A 25,842-nucleotide genomic window follows, 5' to 3' on the forward strand; every position below is an offset into this window, starting at 1 on the left:
GCTGCTGTGCCTCACACATTGGCAGAAACTATGTCGTGAATATCAATCTAGCTGCAAGGGAGTCTAAGAATGTAGTTTTTTCTTTCCTGATCAAAAGTGATTTGAATACATATTGAGTCAACTTACAGTATCTCCCATAATAATTTTAGGGCTCCTTTCCTGTGGCTTTATTAATATGATTTGTGCCAGAAAGACTGTGAGGTACAGTGAAAAGAATATGGGCCATGAAATCAGATAGAGGTGGTTGTTTCTTTTCCTTGAACACACCAAATTTGTTCCTATCTTAGGGTCACTGCATTTGTTCACCTTTTGCCTGAAACACTCTGCACCAGTATCTTCTCATGGGTCTTCAAGTTCCAGTCCAAATGTTACCTCCTCAGAGAGGCTGCCTTCCCTGGCCAGCCCATCTACAGCATCCCACCTTACCTTCACCTCCCATCATCTCACCTTTTTAATTTTCTTTTTAGGACTTTGCTGCCATTTTCTTGCTTTTTGTCATTTATGATCCAAGCTCCCCTCATCCCAAATAGAATATAAATTCCATAAGAGCAGGGACTTGCTCTGTCTTGTTCACAGCTGTATCCCTGGAGCCCACAAAAGTGTCTGATACATAACAGTAATAGCATTGATTATATAATTACCATCTGCCACATATTGTTTAATCCTCATGCTACTCTTTATGAAATAATTACTGTTATCTTTGCCATTTGGCAGAAGAGAAAATAGAAGCTGAGACAGGGTAATAATTATTTGTCTCAGGCCAGACAGCAAGTAAATCATGGATTCAAACCTAGGTAGTCTGGCTCCAGAGTCTAAACTCTTAACTGCTATAGCATGCTGAATATAGTAGATGTTCAATAAATATTTTGTGAGGCTGGGTGTGGTGGCTCACACCTGTAATCCCAGCACTTTGGGAGACTGAGGTGGGAAGACAGCTTAAGGCTAGGAGTTCAAGAGCAGCCTGGGCAACATAGTGAGGCCTCGCCTCTAAAAAATAAATAAAAATGTTGTGGCTAAGTGAATGGACACCTTGTAGTCATCTCACTGACACTGTGTTGCATTTAACACTGCTGGATTATCAATTTCTCCATCTCTCTCATGGGCTTCTCTTCCTGAAACCCCTTTCCCCCTTCCTTAAACACTAGCGTTCCCCAAACCTCCATCCTGTGTCAGCTGCTCTTCTTACTACATGCTCTCTTGGGTGATATTATTCAGCATCGTGATTGAACCATATTATATACTGATAAGTCCCAGCTCAACCATAAATCTCTAGCATCGACTCTCCCAGAGTGGAGAATTAAATGTTCATGGCTTCCTGATACCATTCTTTTTTTTTTTTTTTTTTTTTTTTTTTTTTTTTTTTTTTTTTGAGATAGAGCCTCACTCTGTCGTCCAGGCTGGAGAGCAGTGGTGTGATCTCAGCTCACTGCAGCCTCCACCTCCCAGGTTTAAGCAACTCTCCTGCCTCAGCCAACTGAGTAGCTGGGATTACAGGCATATGCCACCATGTCCAGCTAATTTTAGTATTTTTAATAGAGACAGGGTTTCGCCATGTTGGCCAGGCTGGTCTCAAACTCCTGGCCTCAAATGATCCACCCACCTTGGCCTCCCAAAGTTCTGGGATTACAGGCGTGAGCCACCGTGCCCAGCCTGATATCAGCTTTTGAGGATCCTTTGGGCATCCCAAACTCAACAAACACAAGTTAACTTAATTTGCTGTATGTACAGTCAGGTTAATCCCAGCCAGGCTGTGAAAAGCATGCCATTTCATCTTCCCCCAAACAAAATCTGCTCCTTCTCCCCTATCTCCTACCTCAGCCAATATCACCACCATTTATCCAGCCTCCAAGGCCAAGAGTCTGGCAGGCATTTTGAAGTTTTCCTCCCTTTCCTCATTGCCCACCTGTGACTAAGTCCTGTGGATTCTATGTCTTAATTAGTTCTCCAATCCATCTCTTCCTCTCTATTCCTGCTCCCAGCGGGACTATGGAATATATTCCCAAGATCATACATTACAGTTGTGTTACAGGAAAGGGGTCCCGATCCAGACCTCAAGAGAGAGTTCTTGGATCTCTCGCAAGAAAGAATTTAGGGCGAGTCTGCAGTGCAAAGCAAAAGCCAGTTTATTAAGAAAGTAAAATGGTGAAAAGACAGCTACTCCATAGACAGAGTAGGATGTTCCCGAAAGTAAGAGGAGGAACGCATTCATCCTAGGTACAATGCTTGTATATATTGGGAGATGTGCTCTGCTACAAGGGTTTGTGATAAAGAATTAATTTTCTTCATTACTATATTTTGCAAGAATTGATATTATTATCTTTAAAGCAAAATTAGGAATGCCTTTGTGCTCCAGATATTGGGATATCTGCACACTCCCAAGTCTGGGTCTGTTTAGTAAACATTATTAATTTGTTGCCCTAACCGTAAACCTCTAGAGGCCAGGAATGCCTAACTTCTGAGAATGCAGCCTAGCCAGTCTGAGCCTCATTTTCCTAGCCCTCACTCAAAATGGGGTTGCTCTGGTTCGAATGCCTCTTACAGTAGTGTCCTAACTTCTCTACCTGTCTCTGGTCTTGCTCACTTATATGTGTTTCCTGAATACCCCAGCATGACTAACTGCAGTAGAAGTCTGCTTGCTCTACTCTAGCCTCCCCAGTGGCTCTGCCATTCATTGTCTTCAGGACAAAGTTCCAGCCTGTTAAAAATCAACCTTGATGCAGTCCCTGCCTATGTCTCCAAATTTGGCATCAAGCCTCCCTCCCCCGACCTTTACCATCACCCTATGCTTCGGCAATAGCCAGTTCACAGCATTTCTCCAGCAAAACTCATACAGAGTCATGTTTTTCTCCTTATGAAACAGTGATCAGGGAAAGCCAGTCAACTTGAGAGGAGAGGGATGGACATCATTACAGCTTTTCAGCCCCCTATTTTAGTTTCTCCTTGAGGCCCAGCTGCAGTCCTGCCATTTTATTTCACCAGACACTCCAAGAGCTTTATAATTCAGACTCTCCATTTGCTTCTGCGGGCTCTCATTGAAGTCTGTTATTTGCAACCAAAAGAGTTCCAACAAATGCACTGATGAACCGAAAGAAAAGGCGTCTATTTACATGAAGTGATTTGCATGAGAGGAAGGAAGGAGCCACTTCCCAGGAAGAGGGAGATGGGACTGGGGAGGATGGTCGCGCCAGCCCCAGGGATTCACATCTGAGCACTGTGGCAAGAGAAGCTGCAAATGGAAGACAAAGCCTGTTTTACAAAGGCTCCCTCTTGAAGCACACAGTTTGTGTGCCCAAGGGACAAAGTGCCACACAGAGCAGGGCCTTCTTGATGCAGTGCAGCTTTGGCACATTTAGGGTTCCCAGTAACATGAAACTGCTCTGGCATCTCCACGGCTGGCTGTCCAGGGATCACTGGAAGTTGGCATTCTTGGGACAGTCTTAGGGTTATCCCAGGGGGCACCAGCAGTTTGGGTGGTGGAAATGCACATTCTCAAATGGCTAGCCGAGCAAAGGATATCTGTGGGTCAGAGCACAGGAAGAAGGCATCACATTACCCAGTAACTGTAGAGGATATGCTTGTTTGCAATATACCCTCTGAGAACTTCCAGAAATAACTGAGTGAGACTTGAGTGGGGTACTTGAGGCACCCAAACCCGAAGACGTTAGATAAATTCAGCAAAATATGGGTTATCACCATGAATGTGCCCCCCTTTCAACCCACAGGCAGGGGAACCTGAGGAAATCAGGTTCATGGCATTAGGCTCACTTTAAAAAATGAAAAAGAGAAAGAATAAAATAACCTACTAAACTATAAATGGAATTACATGCGGGGCTTTTATTCTTCCTTCAAAGTCTTCTCTATAGCTCTCAAGATATTTATGAGATGTCATCTGCTAAAAGAAGTAGTTTATAATTTAGCTTGTTAAGATTTTTCTTTTAATTCAGCAAAGTAGAATGGGATGAACTTATATTCCAGGGCCACAGGTCTGAAAGTCATAAAATTGTGAAATTATAAAGTCAGCCAGGTGCAGTGGCTCATGCCTGTAATCCCAATGCATTGAGACACTGAGGCAGGAGGATCGCTTGAGGCTAGGAGTTCTAGGCCAGCCTAGGCAACATAGTGGGATCTCATCTCTACAGAAAATTTTAAAAAACCAGCCAGATGTGGTGGCACGGGCCTGTGTTCCTAAGTCCCAGCCACTCAGGAGGCTGAGGTAGGAGGATCACTTGAGCCCAGGAGTTCAAGTTTACAGTGAGCAATGATCACATCACTGCACTCCAGACTAGTCAACAGAGCAAGAACCTAACTCTTAAAAAAAAGAAAAAAATCAAAAAAATCACAAGGTCTCTGGTTAATCAAAGAGCTCTTGCACATTTTCCTTTATCTCATTTTGGAAAGAAGTAGACAGGCATTTTTGTAAGCTTACTTTTAGTCCCACATTTTACATTATATTGCTTGACCCAATTGTGAAATGGCACATTTTGCACAGGCTGGTTGGGATTAACCCAACTGAACATACAGTAAATCAATTCACCCATGGAATGGATGTCAACAGAGCCTTAAAGAGAAACTTTATCTCTACAGAAAACTTTGAACTAAATTCAACTTGACACTTACATATCCTTCATGCTCTTCAAGTGCTTTTTTATTCCTATTAGTAATGAGATAATGAGTTTTTAATTTGAGCTGATTCATTATAAAAATCTTCTTTTAGGCCGGGTGCGGTGGCTCACACCTGTAATCCTAGCACTTTGGGAGGCTGAGACAGGCAGATCACGAGGTCAGGAGATCGAGACCACGGTGAAACCCCGTCTCTACTAAAAATACAAAAATTAGCCAGGCGTGGTGGCGGGCGCCTGTAGTCCCAGCTACTCAGGAGGCTGAGGCAGGAGAATGGCATGAACCCAGGAGGCAGAAATTGCAGTGAGCCGAGATCGCGCCACTGCACTCCAGCCTGGGCGACAGAGCCAGACTCCCTCTCAAAAAAAAAAAAAAAAAAAATCTTCTTTTAAAACATCTTAACTATGTTTATTATTTGAGACAGAGTTTCACTCTTGTTGCCCAGGCTGGAGTGCAATGGTGCAATCTTGGCTAACCGTAACCTCCACCTCCCAAGTAGCTGGGATTACAGGCATGCGCCACCAAGCCTGGCTAATTTTGTATTTTTAGTAGAGATGGAGTTTCTCCACGTTGGTCAGTCCAGTCTTGAACTCCTGACCTCAGATGATTTGCCCGCCTCAGCCTCCCAAATTGCTGGGATTACAGGCATGAGCCACGGCCACTGGCCAACTATGTTTATTCTTGTAACAGCCTGGAGACATGAAATGCAGGACCATTAGTTCACTGGAAGATTAAAAACTTGGGAAATTATGTTTTTCAAACATAAACTTTCAAGTAAATGAAATCCAGGAATCAAATGTGCTATATGATAGGAATTGTCCACAGCAATTCACTAAACCTTATGAGAAAGACACTGTTGTTATCCCTAGGTCATAGACAAAGAAACAGAAGCTTAGAGAGCTTATGTAACTGACTTGCCAAAGACCCCACAGCTTATGAGTGTTAGGGCAGGGATTTAAGGCAACCTGACTACAGAGCCCACATGTACTGATCAGGATACTCTGCAACCTCCCAGATTCTCCTACCTCCTTTCTTGAGCTAGCGTGTATGTCTTTGGGCTGTTTTGTTACCAACTCTGACTCCATCTATACGTGATCTTATCTTACCTAGCCCCTAAGAAAGTCTAACTGGCAGCCAGGTGGGGTGGCTCATGCCTGAAATGCCAGCACTTTGGGAGGCCAAGGCAGGAGGATTGCTCGAGCCTAGGTGTTCAAAACCAGCCTGGGTAACACAGCAAGATCCCATCTCTATTTTTTTAAAAAAGAAATTCTAACTGGTTTAGCTTGGATTATGGTCCACATTTAAAAGGTGAGGACATGGGCTGGAGAGTCCCTTAAATGCACCCACTACATCTTGTTGAATTCTCTGCACTCAAGACTGGAACAACCACCACAGGCAATAATATAGCAGGAGGAGAGTGGCAGGAAAACTAACCAGTGTTGATTACCCAGTAGGTACCAAACACTGTGCGAAGTGTTTTAAATGCATTACCTCCTTTATCTTTATAACAACACAAGGGTTAAAGGAGACCAAAGACTACCAAAAGGTCAATCAAAACCATTTCTAAGGTTAAAGAATAAAGATAATGCAAGACATTAGAAGGCCCCAACAGCATAAGAGGAATGAAGATAAGAAAAATGGCACTAAGGAAGAGCCTTGAAAAATGAGACTTAATTTTTTTTCTTAATTTATATTTTGAATAAATATTACAGCAATGGGGCTGGGCGCGGTGGCTCATGCCTGTAATCCCAGCACTTTGGGAGGCTGAGGTGGATCATGAGGTCAGGAGATCAAGACTATCCTGGCTAACACGGTGAAACTCTGTCTCTACTAAAAATACAAAAAATTAGCCGGGTGTGGTGGCATGTGACTGTAATCCCAGCTGAGGCAGGAGAATGGCGTGAACTCAGGAGGCGGAGCTTGCAGTGAGCCAAGATTGTGCCACTGCACTCCAGCCTGGGGGACAGAGCAAGATTCTGTCTCAAAAAAAAAAAAAAAATATATATATATATATTATATTTATTTATTTATTTTACAACAATGGTACAAAATTCAAAAGATATATAAGAGAGTTTTTTGTTATTTGCTTGTTTTATACAGTCAAAACAGTTTATTGATTGGGACCATAAACTTTTCTTTTCATAAAAGTTTCATAATGGACATTTGTCATTTGTGTCTGCCTCAAATCTTTTTTTGGTAGTTCTTCTATGTTGTGAATTCTCTTTTCCATAGGAAGAAAAAAAACAAACACGCCAAGTGCGGTGGCTCACGCCTGTAATCCCAGCACTTTGAGAGGCCAAGGCGAGTGGATCACTTGAGGTCAGGAGATCGAGACCAGCCTGGTCAACATGGCAAAAACCCTGTCTCAACTAAAAATACAAAAATTAGCTGGGCATGGTGACATGCGCCTGTAGTCCCAGCTACTCAGGAGACTAAGGCAGGAGAATCACTTGAACCTGGGAGACGGAGGTTGCAGTGAGCCAAGATCGTGCCACTGCACTTCAGCCTGAGGGATAGAGTGAGACTCTGTCTCCAAAAAAAAAAAAGAAAAAGAAAGAAGGAAAGAAAAGAAACAAACAAATACAACACATTTCTTAAGACTCTTTGCTGCTAGGATATAGACATTTGACTATCTTCCAACAAATCCAGACCTAAGCAACACTTGAAATATAGGTGACAGGCTGCAGACACACAATATTCTAGTAAGTCTGGACACAATGCTGCCTGGTTTTCTGCACGAACTGTAATGAGGGTCCTGGTGGTCAGTTCCGGTTTTATAGATGTTAAACATCATCTGGCAGCAACGGCAGGATTTCTGCTAGAAGAGTCTTAGGATATTTGGGACATGTGTGGGATGCTTGGACATTCCTCCTGGCTGCTTCACTTCTGGCTGTGTAATATCCAGGCTTTGTTTCTCGGCTCTCCTAGAAATTCTAAGTAACACCATGTAATAAAGTTCTGCTGAAACTAGCTAGACTGGATTGTTTCCCTGAAAGAGATTCCAAGGTATTGGGAATCTGGAATTGACTAGGTGACTTGGTTGGATTTGAAAGTAGTAAGGATAGGATACAGGAAAAACATGACATCTGGTGGCCAGGAAGTCACTAAAACCATTGTTAGAGAAGTTAGCATGACACTATTCCTGCCTCCATTTGTTTTTTATTTTTATTTTTTTAAGAGTGAGACTTGCTCTGACACCCAGGCTGAAGTGCAGTGGTGCGATCTAGGCTCACTGCAACCCCTGCCTCCTGGGTTCAAGCAATTCTCGTGCCTCAGCCTCCTGAGTAGCTGGGATTACAGGAGTGTGCCACCACGCCCAGCTAATTTTTGTATTTTTAGTAGAGATGGGTTTCACCATGTTGGACAGGGTAGTCTCAAACTTCTGACCTCAGGTGATCTGCCCTCGTCAGCCTTCCAAAGTGCTAGGATTACAGGTAAGAGCCACTGTGACCGGCCGCTGCCTCAGATTAGATTGTGGTATCAACAGATTAAATCTCAGGATGCCAAAATTAGATTGAGACCAACCACTGCACCCCCTCCCCTGCCACCTACCTCACCCCTGCCATGCGGAATTTAGAACAGGAGTGAAGGAGACCCTTTTCCACATCTCCTAGGGCTCTCAATGAAATGAAAGATACAAAAGGGGTCAGTGGGAAGATTTAGTAGAAGGTGGTTGAGGAGATTGTTTTGAAGAGGCTTTTGCTCTGCTGTGAGGATGAGAGGCAGAGGCTCTGTCTCCCAACCCTAAGCCTAGTGAGAAGGTTTTTATTTGTCCACCGGGAGAGCTCTGAAACGTGTGCCTTGCAGTTGGAAGACACAGAAGACTGGGGCGGCCTGACTAAAGAGCAAGAAACTTAGAGTGCACCACGAACCGAAGTCCAACTCCACCAAGAAAATTCAGAATGTTTTCCTCCATTGCAAAGCTGGCTATGTGCTTTGGAGATGGAAGAACAAGCAGGGCTTCTGTTTTGGGATCAGTGGGCACTCCTGGAGTTTACTGAGGCAAAGGATGAAGGAGACTTCCCAAGCCCTTATGGGGGTAACACAAGACAAGGCTTGGGTCCTGTCTACCAGGTCCTCTGAGAAGGACCTCCACAGAAAGCAGCTGAGCACGTTCAGCTAGATACTCAGAGGCTGAGGAAGGAGTTGAAAGAGACAAGCTGGAATAGAGATACATCCACTTGAGTCAAGGGAACTGCAGGAGAGGGGGCCTGCAGGGAGCCTCTCCAACATTCCTATTCAAGGGCCAGAAGAGAAAGAATTAGCTTGAGCCATCGTCCAGGCCCCCTGGGGGTTACCAGCTTTCATCAGCTGCAGCCCCAGAGAGCATGAAGCTACCAGATCAAGTAGTGACTCACTTACCCCTTTTTCTTCTCATCTCTACCCTACCTTCAACCCTGGAAGAGAAAGAAAATGACAGCTAGCGGGTAGAGGTGAGGGTGAGCAGGGAAGAGAAACCATAGAAGCCATCAGAAGTTTCCTCTAGGGCTAGAGGAAGGCCATGTTCTCTTTCTCTAACCCCTGAATAAAGTTAAAAGAGTTGGTGAGAAACAACTATAAAATTGCATTTTGATTAAATCATGAGTTGTGTTCATAGATGTCCACATCACCCAGTGGCAGAACACCAAAATTATCACCTGTGGTGACACAGAATGAAGTGCCTATTGAAAGCAAGGCCCCGGGGGCTGCGGAGTGGGGATTATAAAGGCCACGAGGTGAGCAGTTCCATCTAACTGCACGATGAAGTTTAAAGAAAATAAATGACATTTTCAGGCATTTAAATTCTCACTTCGAAGCACGGTCAGTGAATGAGAAAGTTTCTGTGACTTCCTTCAAGTACTCTTTTATGTCATGCAGGTTCAAGGCTAATGAAGCTGAAAATTAGAGGCAGAGGCAGAGCCTGAAGATTGATGAATCTCAAAATCGACTGAATTCACAGTCCCGCTATGACTTTCAGGGCATTGATTGGGAAAAGATGGTTTTTCCCCTGAGTACTGGAGTGGAAATATTTTGGAGGTGTTAGATAACGCCAAGAATCTGAAACCCCAGGACTTACAGAGCCTCGTAGGCCAATAAAATGAGAGCAACCCTTCCTCCCATTCTGATGAGGCTGGTCCTGTTTTATGCAGAGACCCTGTACCGAGCTCACTGAATGGTCACCTTGCAACGGGATGTCCTCATGGCCCACCCCTTACTCTGCTCATGGTCTCCAGATCCACAACTAGAGTCAGATTCTAGAATGTCCTGAAATCAAAACCAAACCTGGGAAGAGAAGACTTACGTACCAAAAGAATAGCAAGATTATGAAGAGGTTTACGCTTCTTGCTTGGCCGTCTAAAAGTGAGTCTCAATGGTGGCCTGTGCAGGAGAAGTCAGATGCCACACAATCCTTGATGTGCTGTGGAAAAAGGAACCCAAAGCCTTAGAGAGATACAAATGTTGGTGTATTAGTCCATTTTCACGCTACTATAAAGATACTACCGGAAACTGGGTAATTTATAAACAAAAGAGGTTTAATTGACTCACAGTTCCACATGGCTGAAGAGGTCTCAGGAAACATATAATCATGGTGGAAAGCAAAGGGGAAAGAGGCACTTTCTTCACAAGGTAGCAAGAGAGAGAGCTCAGGGGAAACTGCCACTTTGTTTTTTTTCTTTTTTTGGGGGGACAGAGTCTCGCTTTGTCGCAGGCTGGAGTGCAGTGGCACGATCTCGGCTCACTGCAACCTCCGCCTCCCAGGTTCAAGCGATTCTCCTGCCTCAGCCTCCCAAGTGGCTGGGATTACAGGCGCCTGCCACCATGCCCAGCTAATTGTTTGTATTTTAGTAGAGACGGGGTTTCACCATGTTGGCCAGGATAGTCTCGATCTCTTGACCTCGTGACCCACCCGCCTCGGCCTCCCAAAGTACTGGGATTACAGGTGTGAGTCACTGTGCCCGGCAAAACTGCCACTTTTAAACCATCAGATCTCCTGAGAACTCACTCACTATGATGAGAACAGCATGAGGGAAACTGCCTGCATGATCCAATCACCTCCCACCAGGTCCCTTCTTCCACATGTGGGGATTACAATTTGAGATGAGATTTGAATGGGGACACAGAGCCAAACCTTCAGTTGGAGTGGATTTATAATCACCGATCTACTCACCCACCTCCAGAAAAAACACACATTGGTGAGAGAGGAGTTGGCATTCTTGAAAAGCGGATGCCCTCTGTAGGCCAGGGATGATGGTGAGAGATGCTTTGATGGAAAGAAGTTTCCTTGGGGGGCAAACATCAGCTTTAACCTTCAGGGGCAAGCACGTCCTGATTCCTGAAAAAAAGCAGAAGACTTAGATGTGATTATCAAAAGGATTTGACTCTAAGGGATATTTGAGGGTGCTTAATAGATCCTAGGGCCTTTGGGGCTGAAATACATGGATGCTAAAGTCTGACCTAATTTGTATAACAACAAAATCTAAGTCTGGGGAACAGAGGACTGACTAGTCATGATGATGGTGAGTCCAGTCCTTCATCCAATGCCAAGCCTGAGTCACTTTCCAAACCCAGAGCCCTTTGAATAGTAGGGAGACAAGATGCTCTTGAGGAACAACCCAGCAATGCCAGCACGGTGTGTACTGAAGTCTTCCTCCTATCCTTTCAGGAAGGCACTTGGGACAATTTACCAGGGCAATTGGACCCTGGGAAAAGGAACTCATAGACCTTTCAGGATGACTATCTTCTAACTAATGCTAATCCTGCAGGCCCCAAATGCCATCTGTGATTCTCTGGTAGGTGTATGGAATTTTATGGTAATAGCTGATAGTGGGGCTTACTCACAGGGGGACTGTTCCCAGTGACCCCAGTGGGTCCTTGAACTCAGTTATTTCCTCAGTTCTTGGGTGCTTAGTTGTAATCCAAGTACCGGCAGAAGAGTCACACTGGCTCCCTGACCTGTGATGTGAATGTTATTACAGTTGGAAGTGTTAAGAGGAAGGCTTTGGAATGGTCCCTTCCTGCTGAAATAATAAACCAAATGCTTTGGGTCTATTAACTCATTGAATTTTCACAACAACCCTATGATGTAGGAAATATGATCGTGCTCATTTACAGATGAGGAAACTGAGGCACAGAGACGTTAAGCAATTTGCCCAGGTTTACATGGCTAGTAAGAGTGAATTCAAATCCAGTCAAATTTTAGAGTCCACACACCGAGCAAAAATCCTTAGTCAGGCTGGGCACAGTGGCTCATGCCTGTAATCCCAGCACTTTGGGAGGCTAAGGCAGGAGGACCGTTTGAGCCCAGGAGTTCAAAACCACTAGGGGCAACACAGTGAGAACCTGTCTGAAAAAAAAAAAAAGTAGCTGGGCATAGTGGTGCATGCCTGTAGTTTCAGCTACTCAGGAGGCTGAGGCAGGAGGATCACCTGAACCCAGGAGGTCGAGGCTGTAGTGAGTTATAATTGTGCCACTGCACTCCAGCCTGGGTGACAGAGGGAGATATTGTCTCAGAAAAAAAAGTCCTGTCAGCTGAGATGCTTGCTACAGGCAAAAGGGACATCAAAGGAGTGGTGGAGGAAAGATGTTATAAACACCAATTGTGCCCTTGTGAATATTGTAGAAACAAGGAATGAAGTAGCTATTCATGTTGAGTATAGTTAAGAAGCCCAGGAATAGAATTTGAAGTCATACTGAATGGGTTGAGATCCCAGATGTACTGCTGAAGATGTTGAAAAATTTTCTTAACTTCTATTTGGCTCAATTTCCCCATAAGTTAAAAAAAAGTGGGGAGAAGGGAACACTGATAGTTGTTATTTAGTAGGCTTATTATAAGGATTAAATTAATTAACATTAATGTAAAATGCCTTGAAGGCAGTGTTTGCTATTATTATCTTCCTTACTGTATCATGTACATTTTGATGCAGTTAACTAATTTTCTATTTTATTTCTTTTTTTTGAGACAGAGTCTCGCTTTGTCACCCAGGTTGCAGTGCAATGGCACCATCTCAGCTCCTTGCAACCCCCCGCCTCCCGGGTTCAAGGAATTCACCTGCCTCAGCCTCTTGAGTAGCTTGGACTACAGGCACCTGCCATCATGCCAGGCTAATTTTTGTATTTTTGTAGAGACGGGGTTTCACCATGTTGGCCAGCCTGATCTCTAACTCCCAACCTTAGGTGATCCGCCCACCTTGGCCTCCCAAAGTGCTGGGATTACAGGCGTGAGCCACTGCACCCGGCCTATTTTCTTATGGCTTTTCTCCTACTATTTTGTATAGTCTATGTTAATGATGGCCAAGTTTACAACTTAGTTCAGGGGTTATAGAATAACAAGATGGGCTTCTTCTTCTTCTTCTTCTTCTTCTTCTTCTTCTTATTATTATTATTATTATTGAGACAGAGTCTTGCTGTGTTGCCCAGACTGGAGTGCAGTGGGATCATAGCTCACTGCAGTCTCAAACTCCAGGGCTGAAGCAATCCTCCTGCTTCAGCCTCCCGAGTAGCTGGGACTACAGGTGCACATCACCGTGAAGAGGGTTTATTATTAAACTTGAGGAGGAACAACCATCACTCAGAAGTCCTGGACTTGGAGACAGACTCAGGAGCTGCTATGACTTCAGGTCTCTCCTTTAGGGAAGAGAGTGAACATGTTCTCATTTTTACAAGGGATAGTAACATCTCAAATTATAGAAAGTTATATGGCTTAAAGGTAGATTTTCTTTTTCTTTCTTTCTTTTTTTTTTTTTTTTTTGAGATGAAGTCTCGCTTTGTTACCCAGGCTGGAGTGCAGTGGCGCAATCTTGGCTTACTGCAACTTCTGCCTCCCAGGTTCAAGTGATTCTCCTGCCTCAGCCTCCTGAGTTGCTGGGACTACAGGCCTGCATACCGTGCCCGGCTAATTTTTTGTGTGTATTTTTAGTAGAGACGGGGTTTCACCATGTTGGCCAGGCTGGTCTCGAACTCCTGACCTCAAATATTCCACCTGCCTCGGCCTTCTAAAGTGCTAGGATTAGTGGCATGACCCACTACACCCAGCCTTAAAGGTAGATTTGCTGTGGATGCTTTCCTTTTAAAAATTATGACTACGGTGAATGTTCACTAATACTCACCTATAGTTTATCCAATTAGTTATGATACTGGTTACTGATGCTAATGCTGATAATGGCATCAGACTGTAGCGCTCATAGAATAATTATGTAATGTCATCTATTTCATTAAACTGTAAGCTCCATGAAGGTCAGGGTCTTTTCTCTCTTGTTTTCCATCATATACCCAGAGCTACTGCAGTGTGCTGCACACGGGATCTCTCAATACATATTAGAATAAATGACCCATTTATTTTGAGTATGATGATTGTATTAGTCACCTATTGATGGATAACAGATGACTAGAAATTTAGCAGCTTAGAACAGCACACATTTAATATCTCACCGTTACTGTGGGTTTGGGTCAGGAGTCCAGGCATCCGTTTGTTGGGTCCTCTATTCCAGAGTCTCTTCGGAAAGCTGCAATCCCATTTCTGACCAAGACTGCAGTCTCATTCACATGGCTGTTGGTAGAATTCGGTTCCTTGTGGGATGTTGGACTGAGGACCTCCATTTTTTGCTGGCTGGCAGTTGAAGATTATCTTCAGTTCCTGCCACATAGGCCACTCCATAGAGCAGCTCAGAGCAGGGCACCTAGATTCATCAAAACCAGGAAGGAGGAATGTGTTAGCAAGAAGGATATTACAACCTTCTGTAACATACTAATGTACATGTAATCACATACATCTCATTATCTACTAAAGGCAAGTGACAAGTCCCACCCACACCCAAGGGGAGAGAATTACACGAGAGCATGAGTACCAGGTGGCAGTGATCATTGGGGGCCGTCCTAGGGTCTGCCTCAAAATTCACCAAATACTGTCATCAGATCAGCTAACCCGGGGTTGTTCCCTAAGGAAGGTGGGATAGTTAATGTCTGTGAAATGGCAGTGAGTCCTCATTAGCTCAGCTCTCATTATCAAAGTCTTTGCGTTGCCAGGTTGCACAGGGAAGCAAAGGTCATCTTAAGATGAAAATATGACTAATATTATCAAATTAGTCCCCACTCTAGCAGACATTTCTCCTCTTAATGCTAGTTACGTCCTTGTACATCCCATTTTTCCAGAGCAGCCGCATGCTAATTATATGAGTCTACAATATAAATTCAATCAAACCAATTGCTCAGGTTCTTCAAAAGAAAATTATTTGAATATCAGAGGCTTTGGAGAGGCTTTTGAGGAAACTGATGAAATGCTCAAATAATTTTGCACGAATGATTTTTGTTTGAATCATGTTGGGAAATTTGAGTGTGGGAGACTATGTATCCTGCTAACATTTCATGTTTGGGAGACTACTATGAAAAAATTCCAGCAAAATATATATTTTTTTCATTCTAAGAAAATTACCTACATGCAAAACAACCCAAATAATTGAACCTTAAAAGTAATTTGGCCTGGCTGGGTGCAGTGGTTCACGCCTGTAATCCCAGCACTTTGGGAGGTCAAGGCGGGCGGATCACGAGGTCAGGAGATCGAGACCATCCTGGCTAACATGGTGAAACCCCATCTCTACTAAAAATACAAAACAATTAGCCAGGCGTGGTGGTGGGCATCTGTAGTCCCAGCTACTCGGGAGGCTGAGGCAGGAGAATGGTGTGAACCCGGGAGGCGGAGCTTGCAGTGAGCAGAGATCACACCACTGCACTCCAGCCTGGGCAACAAAGCAAGACTCTGTCTCAAAACAAAACAAAACAAAACAAACAAAAAAAAGTAATTTGGCTGGGCACGGTGGCTCACGCCTGTGATCCCAGCACTTTGGGAGGCCAAGGCGGGCAGATCACGAGGTCAGGAGATCGAGACCATCCTGGTCTTTAGCAGTGAAACCCCGTCTCTACTAAAAATACAAAAAAAAAATTAGCCGGGCGTGATGGTGGGCACCTGTAGTCCCAGCTACTCAGGAGGCTGAGGCAGGAGAATGGCGTGAACCCGGGAAGTGGAGCTGCAGTGAGTGGAGATTGCACCACTGCACTCCATCCTGGGCAACAGAGTGAGACTCCATCTCAAAAAATAAATAAATAAATAAATAAATAAAATAAAAAGTAATTTTAAAAATAACATAGTTTCATAGTTTTACTGTTTACTATAGTTTACTGTAAATTTTGGTCTCTTGTGAGTGGCGCTTTGATTCAAATCCTAGCTATGTCAGTTACTAGCTGTGTGATCTTGGACAAGTTATTTAACTTTCCTGTGCCTCATTTAACACATATATAACACGGGGATACCAATAATAATAGTATTTATAGCACTAACTACACCATCTGACTCTAGCAACAACCCTGTGAGGTCAGTGTTATGGCAGGTGCCTTAGACAGAGTGACTTGTGGTTGGGATAAGATGACCAGATGTCCCATTTTAATCTCTAAAATATTAAGCCTTAGCATCATAAACCAGGATGCCCAAGTAATTAGGGAAGCTCAGAGGGTATGTGCAAGTTTTGGATAATTTCCTTATCCAAGTCTAAACGGTTTTGGAAAAAGTTCTGCCTAACGTGAATTCACCTAAAAGAGAAACCAAATGATATTCTCTCCCTCTCTTTCCTCTTCTTCAACTAAACCTTTCATTCCTTAGCTCTCCCCTGCTCCCAAACCCACCTCTTAATTTCCTCCAGGATGCTGTCTAAGGTCTGTGAACAGTACCCTTAAGTTCTCAGGAAAAGAGAAACAATCTAAATCAAAAATGCAAATATGCAAATATTGAACCACCTTCCAACTGTTTTGTTTGAATAGAGAGAGAAAAACCCAAAGCAAGACTCAGGAGTGTTAAAGTTCATTTTCAAAACACAGAGCAAACAGCGTTCATTCTTAATAAGTCAACGGAGCATAACAGAATTCAGAGGGACCAAGGAAAGGGTTACTGCACGACAGATCAGTGACACAAACATAAGCGGTGGAGTCCACAGAGGGGCAAACACAGGAGACTGAGCTGCTGCTTGGGGCAAGAAAGGCTCATTGGAACTTGGGGTTCTGAGCATGAAACCTCGCATTCCCCATTCAAGCAAGTCACAACATCTCTGCTTCTTCAGATGTACAGAATAACAAAATCCTTAGAGGACAAGCTTGGGGAAAAGAAAAGAAATGGTGGTATCCAAGTAGTATTGAAGTAGTATTGGCTTTGGAAAGTAATAACTAAGGGAGAAAAGAAGCATGATTCCATAGTTGGTGCTGGATACAATCTAAAGCTTATAATAAATTTATGTCACTGTAGAAATTTTGATTCCACTTTGATGGAAATGAAAAGAAACTATAGGTAACATAACACATGGTATTTAATTGTAAGGCTTGAAAGAGGATAATCTCCTTAACAAAAGCACATGGAGAATTCAAAATCATGTGGTGGTATTTCTCATCTCAGTAAGATGAGAAAAGGGGATTGGAGAATATTTACACTTCCAGGAACCCCAGAAAAACAAGGAGCAATAAATATTTTCTAGATGGGTCATAGATCTTAAGTTCAAAAAATTCTTATTATCACTCATAACTCTGATCACTACCATTTCAATATAACAGTTTATTACATATGTGTTTAAACTGTCTAATATATAACTTTAACCTTGAGTCTATGATATCTACAAAGCTTGTAAACCATGTCCCTGTTATAAGTATTAGAGTGTTATTTGTAGGAAATTAGATTTCCTCACTGTCTTGGATCACATTGCCTAGAAGCAGAGCCTGAGACAGGGATTGGAGTGTGCATGATTTGAAGGAATGCAATCTGGAGAAAGGGAGTGAGGGAAGGAGAAGGCGGGAGAAGGGGCTCAGCAAGGCTAGGGTCTGAAGCCTGGAAAGGAGCTTCATCCTGATCCTGCAGCCAGCTCTGCAGCATAGATTACAACTCAGAATAGGTCCCATGTTGAGGCCTGGCACGGCTGATGCCTGTAATCCCAACACTTTGGGAGGCCAAGGCAGGAGGATCGTTTGAGCTCAGGAGTTTGAGACCGGTCTGGGCAACATAGTGAAACCTTGTCTCTACTAAAATTAGCTGGGCATGGTGGTGCACGCCTGTAGTACTAACTATTTGGGAGGCTGAGGTGGGAAGATCGTTTGAGCCCTGAAGGTTGAGGCAGCAGTCAGCCATGATTGCACCACTGCATTCCAGGCTGGGTGACAGAGATCCTGTCTCAAAAAAAGAAAAAGGAATTGAAGAATTGACTCACATTGAGGCAAGGGGGCCAGCCTCAGAACCTCGGTCATTGGCTACTCCTTATGACTGGGGAGGTAGTGTAATTTATTTATTTGGGGTGAGCCAATTCTCGAAAGAAGGGGAAAGCTGTGAGTGCTCAGCAGCCAAAACTTCAGCACCTGAGGGTGAGTGCACCAGCCAGGTAGAAGGCACCTGGGGGCTGGGCGTGGTGGCTCACACCTGTAATCCCAGCAGTTTAGGAGGCCGAGGCAGGTGAACCACTTGAAGTCAGGATTTCAAGACCAGCCTGGCCAACATGGTGAAACCCCATCTCTACTAAAAATACAAAAATTAGCCAGGCGTGGTGGTGTGCACCTGTAATCCCAGCTACTTCAAAGGCTGAAGCATGAGAATCACTCGAACCCAGGAGGCGGAGGTTGCAGTGAGCCGAGACTGTGCCACTGCACTCTAGCCTGGGAGACAGAGTGAGACTCTGTCTCAAAAGTAAAAAAAGGCCAGGCGCAATGGCTCACTCCTGTAATCCCGGCACTTTGGGTGGCTGAGGTGGGGGTGGATCACCTGAGGTCAGGAGTTCGAGACCAGCCTGGCCAACATGGCGAAACCCTATCTCTACTAAAAATACAAAAATTAGCTGGGCGTGGTGGCAGGCACCTGTAATCCCAGCTACTCGGGAGGCTGAGGCAGGAGAATAGCTTGAACCCAGGAGGCAGAGGTTGCAGTGAGCAGAGATCACGCCATTGCACTCCAGCCTGGGTGACAAGAGTGAAACTCTGTCTCAAAAAAAATAAAATAAAATAAAGGCACTGGGTCAGCACACCAACAGTACCCAGCACACTCACTACAGCTGCAACACGAGCTCAGCCACCTGTGACAACTAAGCCACTATCTACAACCTCACCAGCCTGTGTCAAGGAATCTCATTACTATAAATATGGAAGACAGGTTCTTGGTTGTCTGTCACCAGTGTTCGCTTTGCCATTGAAGCCTGTTTGAAACAAATACTTTCTCTGGCAGATTCAAATATAAATACAATGGGAATTGCTATTTTTCCACAGCCACAGGCAAAACCAATTAAAGATGGATAAAAGTAAATAATGTTTAAAAAACAAACATTAGAAACTGGAAGAAAGTTGAATTGAATATTCATCATCATTCTCAAAGGTAGAGATTTTTCAAACCTAGAAGTAAGGAGGAAAAATCATGAAGGTTTTATCATATAAAAATGTAAAACCTCTGGCCGGGAGCAGTGGCCCATGCCAGAATCCCAGCAATCTGGGAGTCTGAGGCAGGCGGATTACTTGAGGTCAGAAATTCGAGACCAGCCTGGTCAACATAGCGAAATCCTGTCTCTACTAAAAATACAAAAATTAGCTGGGCATGGTGGCAGACGCCTATAGTTCCAGCTATTCAGGAGGCTGAGGCAGGAGAATCCTTTGAACCAGGGAGGAGGAGGTTGCGGTGAGCCAAGATTGCACCACTGCACTCCAGCCTGGGTGACAGAGACAGACTCTGTCTCAAAAAAAGAAAAAAGTAAAATTTCTATCCACCAGGGAAAAAAAGAAAAAACAACAGTGCATTGACAAAATTAAAAGGTAAACAACAGTTAGCAAAGAATATTTCTGCAAATTTAAAAACAAAAATTCCTTGTCAAATCAAAGTTGCTAGTGTGTACCAGATAGTGTTTTCACAGCATGCTCCTTGGCCATATTCCGGAGTAAAATCCCCACCCAACAAAAGAAATATTCCTTTTTGAGTGCTGTCAATGACTAGCTGTGACCTTGAGGAAGTTACTTAATTGCTCTATACCTCAGTTTCTTTATAACGTGGGGACAATAATAGTACCTGCCTCTTTTTTATCATGATGGCTGCAAGAGCCACGGGTCCTACTAGGAATTAATGGTCCTTATTTATTTATTTTAGAAACAGGGTCTCGCTCTGTCACCTAGACTGGAGTGCAGTGGCATGATCATGACTCACTGCAGCTTTGAACTCCTAGGCTCAAGTGCTCCTCCCTCTTCAGCCTCCTGAGTAGCTGGGACTATAGGCACACGCCATCATGCTTGCCTAATTTTTTTTTCTTTTTTTGTAGAGACAGGGTCTCACTATATTGCCTAAGTTGGTCTAGAACTCCTGGGTTCAGGCGAGCCTCCCAGCTTGGCCTCCCAAAGTGCTGAGATTACAGGTATGAGCCACCATGCTCAGCCTAATTGTCTATACTTATAGAAAGAGGAAATCAAGAGTTAGAAAGAGAAAGGGGAGCTATGGTGGGTGACACAGGACAACTACTAGGGAGGAATACACAGAGATAGGGTTGACAGAGTTCAAGGAAGTATAGCCAGGCAGGTTCTACCATGCTCTGGCATGAAGCTATCCTTGGCAGAGGTAAAGACTTAGAACTTGGGTCAGGGAATTGTCAGGGGACCCCTAACACTCCCCCTTATCTACTATGACAGAAACAAAATTCGTTTCTTCTTCGTCTTCCTCGGCTTCTTGTAGTGGATGTGGTCATAAGACCAACTTCTAGTCTATGGAATATGAGTGGAAGTGGTGGGTGCCATTGCTGGGCTGACATGCATTGTGTTCCTTCCTTTCCAACAGCTGGAAATTGGATCTAATGACTCAAACCTGGACCTTGCAGAAGGCAAGAGGCCCGAACACAGGGCAGAGCCACTAGACAGAAAGAGCTTGGGTCCCAGAATTACTCTGTGGAGCAGAGCTGCCAACCAACCTGGAACACCCACACTGGCAGTTTTGTGAGCAAGAAATAAACTTCGTTATTCCTTACAGAACTAAATTAACAGGTCTTGTTACAACAGTTTAGTCTGCCCATTAATACAGCAATGTTGAGCTAAGCCCGTTGATAAATGGCACTAAGATCCTTTCCTACAGAAACATCCAAAGCATTCCAGAAGTCACCCTACCAACAAACGGCAGGAGACAACACATTCGTGCTGAAAGCTACACATACAATTTAAAGGCTACTGCTAGGCTGGGCGCGGTGGCTCACACCTGTAATTCCAGCACTTTGGGAGGCCAATGCAGGCAGATCACAAGGTCAGGAATTCGAGACCAGGCTGACCAACAAGGTGAAACCCCGTCTATACTAAAAAATATAAAAATTAGCTGGGCATGGTGGCGCGTGCCTGTAATCCCAGCTACTTAGGAGGCTGAGGCAGGAGAATCGCTTGAACCTGGGAGGCAGAGGTTGCAGTGAGCCGAGATCATGACATTGCACTCCAACCTGGGTGACAGAGCAAGACTCCATCTCAAAAAATAATAGTAATAAATAAAGGCTACTGCCAAAAGCACTTCCCTTTCCCCTCTTGGCCTAAAGTAGGGGTTGGCAAACTTTTTCTAGATATTGTACATGGCTTTGTAGGCCATTTAGTTTTACAACTACTCAACTCTGCCAGGGCGCGGTGGCTTATGCCTGTAATCCCAGCACTTTGGGAGGCTGAGGCGGGTGCATCACTTGAGTTCAGGAGTTCAAGACCAGCCTGGCCAACATGGGAAACCCCTGTTCTCCAAAATTAAAAAAATTAAAAATAAATAAAAATAAAACTACTGAACTCTGCCACTTTGTTAGCACAAAAGCCACCATAGATAATACTGAAATGAGTGGGTGTGGCTCTGTTCCAACAAGTCATGATTTACAAGAACAGAGTGTAGGCTATCTTTGGCCTGCAGGCCATAGTTTACTGACCCCTGGCCTACAAGGACCCCTGGAATTTCCACTGTTAGACACTTGTTTGGCCTATATGTAGGAGGGTCTTATTAAAATATAAACATAGGCAGTAAGCCAAATTGTAAAAGTCTGCATGTTTTGTGTTCTAATGACAGCCTTATGTTGCACCTGATTTTCTTAAGAAAGCTACATTATAATAGGTTGACACTCCTGACCAAGGGTCTAAGGTTAAACTTTTATAAAAATTATGGCCATCATATTTAATCAATTAACTTTATACCTGCCTGATGTAATGCTTTCTAAAATAGATAAGCATACTTTAACAGGAAAATATTGTGAATACTCACATCAATTTTTTTTTTGAGACAAGGTTTCACTCAGTATCCCAGGCTGGAGTGCAGTGGCATGATCTCAGCTCACTGCAGCCTCCACCTCCTGGGTTCAAGCAATTCTCCTGCCTCAGCCTCCCAAGTAGCTGGGACTACAGGAGCACACCACCATGCCGGGCTAATTTTTGTATTTTTAGTGGAGATGGGGTTTCATCATGTTGGCCAGGCTGGTCTCAAACTCCTGACCTCAAGTGATCCACCCACCTTGGCCTCCCAAAGTTCTGGGACTACAGGCGTGAGCCACCACACCCGGCCTCATATCAATTTTATTTAAGACATTTCTAGAGAAAGTTATGATTGATTGATCTGCTATCATGGTCCAGATGCTGAGTTAGGAGCTTTAAATACATCATCACAAAAACTCCTAAGGTGCCTCACAGAGGGAGAAATTGAAGCTTAGAGGGGTTAAGTAATTTGTCCAAGATAACCCAATCAACTGATAAATAACCCCACCAGACATGTTTAGTTTCAAAGCCTCTATTCTCATACCACAGCATCCTGCCCAGGAAAAAGAAGGGCATGGGTTGAAATTTTGATGGGAAACTAGAGGCTGGCTAGAAGAAGAGGCCACATGAGTTCTGCATCTCAAGGCATAGGTTTCTATGGTCAAAAGTATCAGGAGCAGAAGCTTGGCCACTGTGCATTTGTCAATGGCCATTCCATGAATAACTGGCATGTATTCCAAGTGGGAATTATTGTAAGTACATGTGAGTAGCCTACAAAGAGGAGATATGAAATTAATAAATTTACTGAGTACCTACCATGTGTCAGGCAGTGTTCTATATACTTTACACGGATTCTATCATGTAATCTTCACAGTAAGGTAAGTACTATTATCATCTCCATTTTATAGTCAAGGAGACAGAAGCACAGGGGGATTAAAGTAATTTGTCCAAGGTCAAACAGAAAATGGAAAAGCTGGCCAGGCCGGTGGCTCGTGCCCATATAATCCCAACACTTTGGAAGGCCAAGTCGGGTGGATCACCTGAGGTCAGGAGTTTGACACCAGCCTGGCCAACATGGTGAAACCCTGTCTCTACTAAAAATACAAAAAATTAGCCAGGTGAGGTGTCAGGTGCCTGTAATCCCAGCTACTCGGGAGGCTGAGGCAGGAGAATCGCTTGAACCTGGGAGGCGGAGGTTGCAGTGAGCCGAGATTGCACCATTGCACTCCAGCCTGGGCAACAACAGCAAAACTCTGTCTCAACAACAACAACAACAACAAAAAAAGACAGAAAGAAAGAAAAGAAAAAGAAAAAGAAAATGGAAAAGCTAGGCTTGATCCTATCAGATCTCAAAGACCACATCTTCATGTCCTATGCTATACTGCTTCCTGAAACAGCAAATGGTAAAATTCTACATTGTTATAATTATTCTTATCACTATCCCTGTTCATTTCTCTAAATAACTTATCACAACTTGCAATGATATGTATTTTGTTTTCTTTCTTGTCTCTTTAAATAGTAAGTACCATGAGGGCAACCATGTCTATTTTATCTACCAGTCTCATTCCTCATACAATGCCTAGCACCTTGCAAGCATTTGATGAATATTTATTGAATGAGTTCATGGGCCAACAGGGGAACTTGTGATAGGATAATGTCTATGCGATGGAAAGTGGTTCTTTTCCTAGTAAAACTCAAAACAAATAAACAAACAAATCAGAGTTGGAACCCTTGTGTATGGCTACTAGGATTATGTGATGGTACAGATGGTAGGAAAACAGTTTGGTGGTTTCTCCAAGTTAAATATAGAATTACAATATAATCCAGCTAATACTAGTATATATGTAGTAAGTAGTAGCATTTAGTACACATACAGTAAATTACTGGTTTAATTATTAGTAATTATTATATATTCCACTCCTAGGTATATACCCCCAAAATTGAAAGCCAAGACTTAAGCAAATACTTGTACACTGAAATTCATAGTGGCATTATTTGCAATAGCCAAAAGATAGAAACAATCTAACTGTCTACCAACGAATGAATAAACAAAATCTGTTATATCATATGATAGAATATTATTATAGAAAGGAAATTCTGATACATGCTACCACATGGATAAACCTTGAAAACATTGTGCTAAGTGAAATAAGCCAGACACAGGACAAACATTATACGATTCCACTTACATGAAGTTCTTAGAATAAGCAAATTCATAGAGACAGAGCATAGAGTAGTGGTTACCAGAGGTTAGGAGCAGGGGGGATGAGGAGTTATTTCATGGGCACAGTGTTTCAGTTTGGGATGATGAAAAATCCTGGAAATGAACAGTGGTGATGGCTGCACAACATTATAACACTGTAAGTACACTTAAGGCTACTGAATTGTACACTTAAAAACTGTTAAAATGAGCCAGGCACGGTGGCTCATGCCTGTAGTCCTAGCACGTTGGGAGGCCGAGGCAGGTGGATCACCTGAGGTCAAGAGTTTGAGACCAGCCTGAAAACATGGTAAAACCCCGTTTCTACTAAAAATACAAAAATTAACTGGGTGTGGTGGCAGGCACCTATAATCCCAGCTACTTGGGAGGCTGAGGCAGGAGAATCACTTGAACCCAGGAGGCAGAGGTTGAAGTGAGCCAAGATGGCACCACTGCACTCTCCAGCCTGAGAGACAGAGCGAGACTCTACCTTTAAAAAAAAATGGTTAAAATGGGCCAGGTGCGATGGTTCACACCTGTAATCTCAGAACTTTGGGAGGCAGAGATTGGTGGATCACTTGAGCCCAGGAGTTCGAGACCAGCCCAGGCAACATGGTGAAACCCTGTCTCTGCAAAAAAAATACAAAAATTAGCCAGTTGTGCATGCCTGTAGTCCCGGCTACTCAGGAAGCTGAAGTGAGAGGATCACTTGAGCCCAGGAAGCAGAGGTTGCAGTGAGCCAAGGTCACACCACTGCACTCCAGCCTGGGTGACAGAGTAACACTCTGTCTCAAAAAAAAAAAAAAAAAAAAAGTTAAAATGATAAATATTGTTATGTATAGTCTACCAAAAATTTTTTTGAAATAGGAAATATAAAACTGTTTCCACCAGCACATCACTCTGGTCAGAGAGAGCCACCAAGCAGCAGCTGTCCTCAGGATAAAGGTGCTGGTGTCTGCAGAGCCCAAGGGGGCTGAATGATGGCAGTGAGTCTCTGGCAATACAGATGATACTGATTCTTCATAGAGTTAAACTCTGAGCCACAGCAGGCAGAGCCCAGCTCATGCTGGTCATTATGATAAAGTCCTGGGCGCAAGGAAGTGGGTGTTCCACTGCAGAACGAGTGGTGAACCTCAGACACCATGGAAAACAGAAGATTCACAAGACAGAATCCTGGTGCGAACATTTCCACAGGATGGGGACAGAAACATGTCTTTCAACTACCCGTGGTATCCACCAATCCTCTGGTAAGAAAGGACCGAAGACTCATGCCAGGGCCTACTGCATGCGACACAATGTTGTTCAAACAACAAGTGCCTGGGACTACTGAACACTGCCCATAGCTCCAAGAAAAGTGTTACACATTTTTATCATTAATACTTCGGCATGAATTAGCTTGCTAAGGAGATAAGCAAGTTAATGACTTTCTAAGGCTCAAAGAAAGAAGATCCAGGTAAATAAGTTTTTGTTTTTTGTTTTTTTTTTTGAGACAAGAGTCTCACTCTGTCACCCAGGCTGGAGTGCAGTGGTGTGATCTCTGCTCACTGCAACCTCCGCCTCCTGAGTTCAAGCAATTCTCCTGCCGCAGCCTCTTGAGTAGCTGGGATTACAGGCACCCGCCATCATGCCCAGCTAATTTTTGTATTTTTAGTAAAGACAAGGTTTCACCGCGTTGGCCAGGCTGGTCTCAAACTCCCAGCGTCAGGTGATTCGTCCGCCTCGTCCTCCCAAAGTGCTGGGATTACAGGGGTGAGCCTCCATGCCTGGCCCCAGGTGAATAAGTTTTGTAGGAGACAGAGATA

The 25,842-nt window shown here is 43.8% G+C and overlaps 1 long non-coding RNA gene across 2 annotated transcripts in view; it reads right to left on the reverse strand.

Annotated features, from left to right (window-relative positions):
- The window catches only part of LOC129010440 (uncharacterized), a 61,856-nt gene that overhangs the window by 21,319 nt on the left and 14,695 nt on the right, over positions 1–25,842 (reverse strand). The window contains exons 2-5 of one of the 2 annotated variants that reach the window (XR_010122664.1): positions 14,029–14,276; positions 10,773–10,933; positions 9,906–10,018; positions 2,018–3,516 (exon numbers count right to left, since the gene is read on the reverse strand). This is a non-coding gene — a long non-coding RNA (uncharacterized LOC129010440). Of the gene's footprint in view, positions 1–2,017; positions 3,517–9,905; positions 10,019–10,772; positions 10,934–14,028; positions 14,277–25,842 lie in introns of those variants that run through there. The other variant, XR_008492999.2, reaches the window with a different exon arrangement.

This window comes from Pongo pygmaeus, chromosome 10, assembly GCF_028885625.2.
Source record: "Pongo pygmaeus isolate AG05252 chromosome 10, NHGRI_mPonPyg2-v2.0_pri, whole genome shotgun sequence".
Taxonomy (NCBI): domain Eukaryota; kingdom Metazoa; phylum Chordata; class Mammalia; order Primates; family Hominidae; genus Pongo; species Pongo pygmaeus.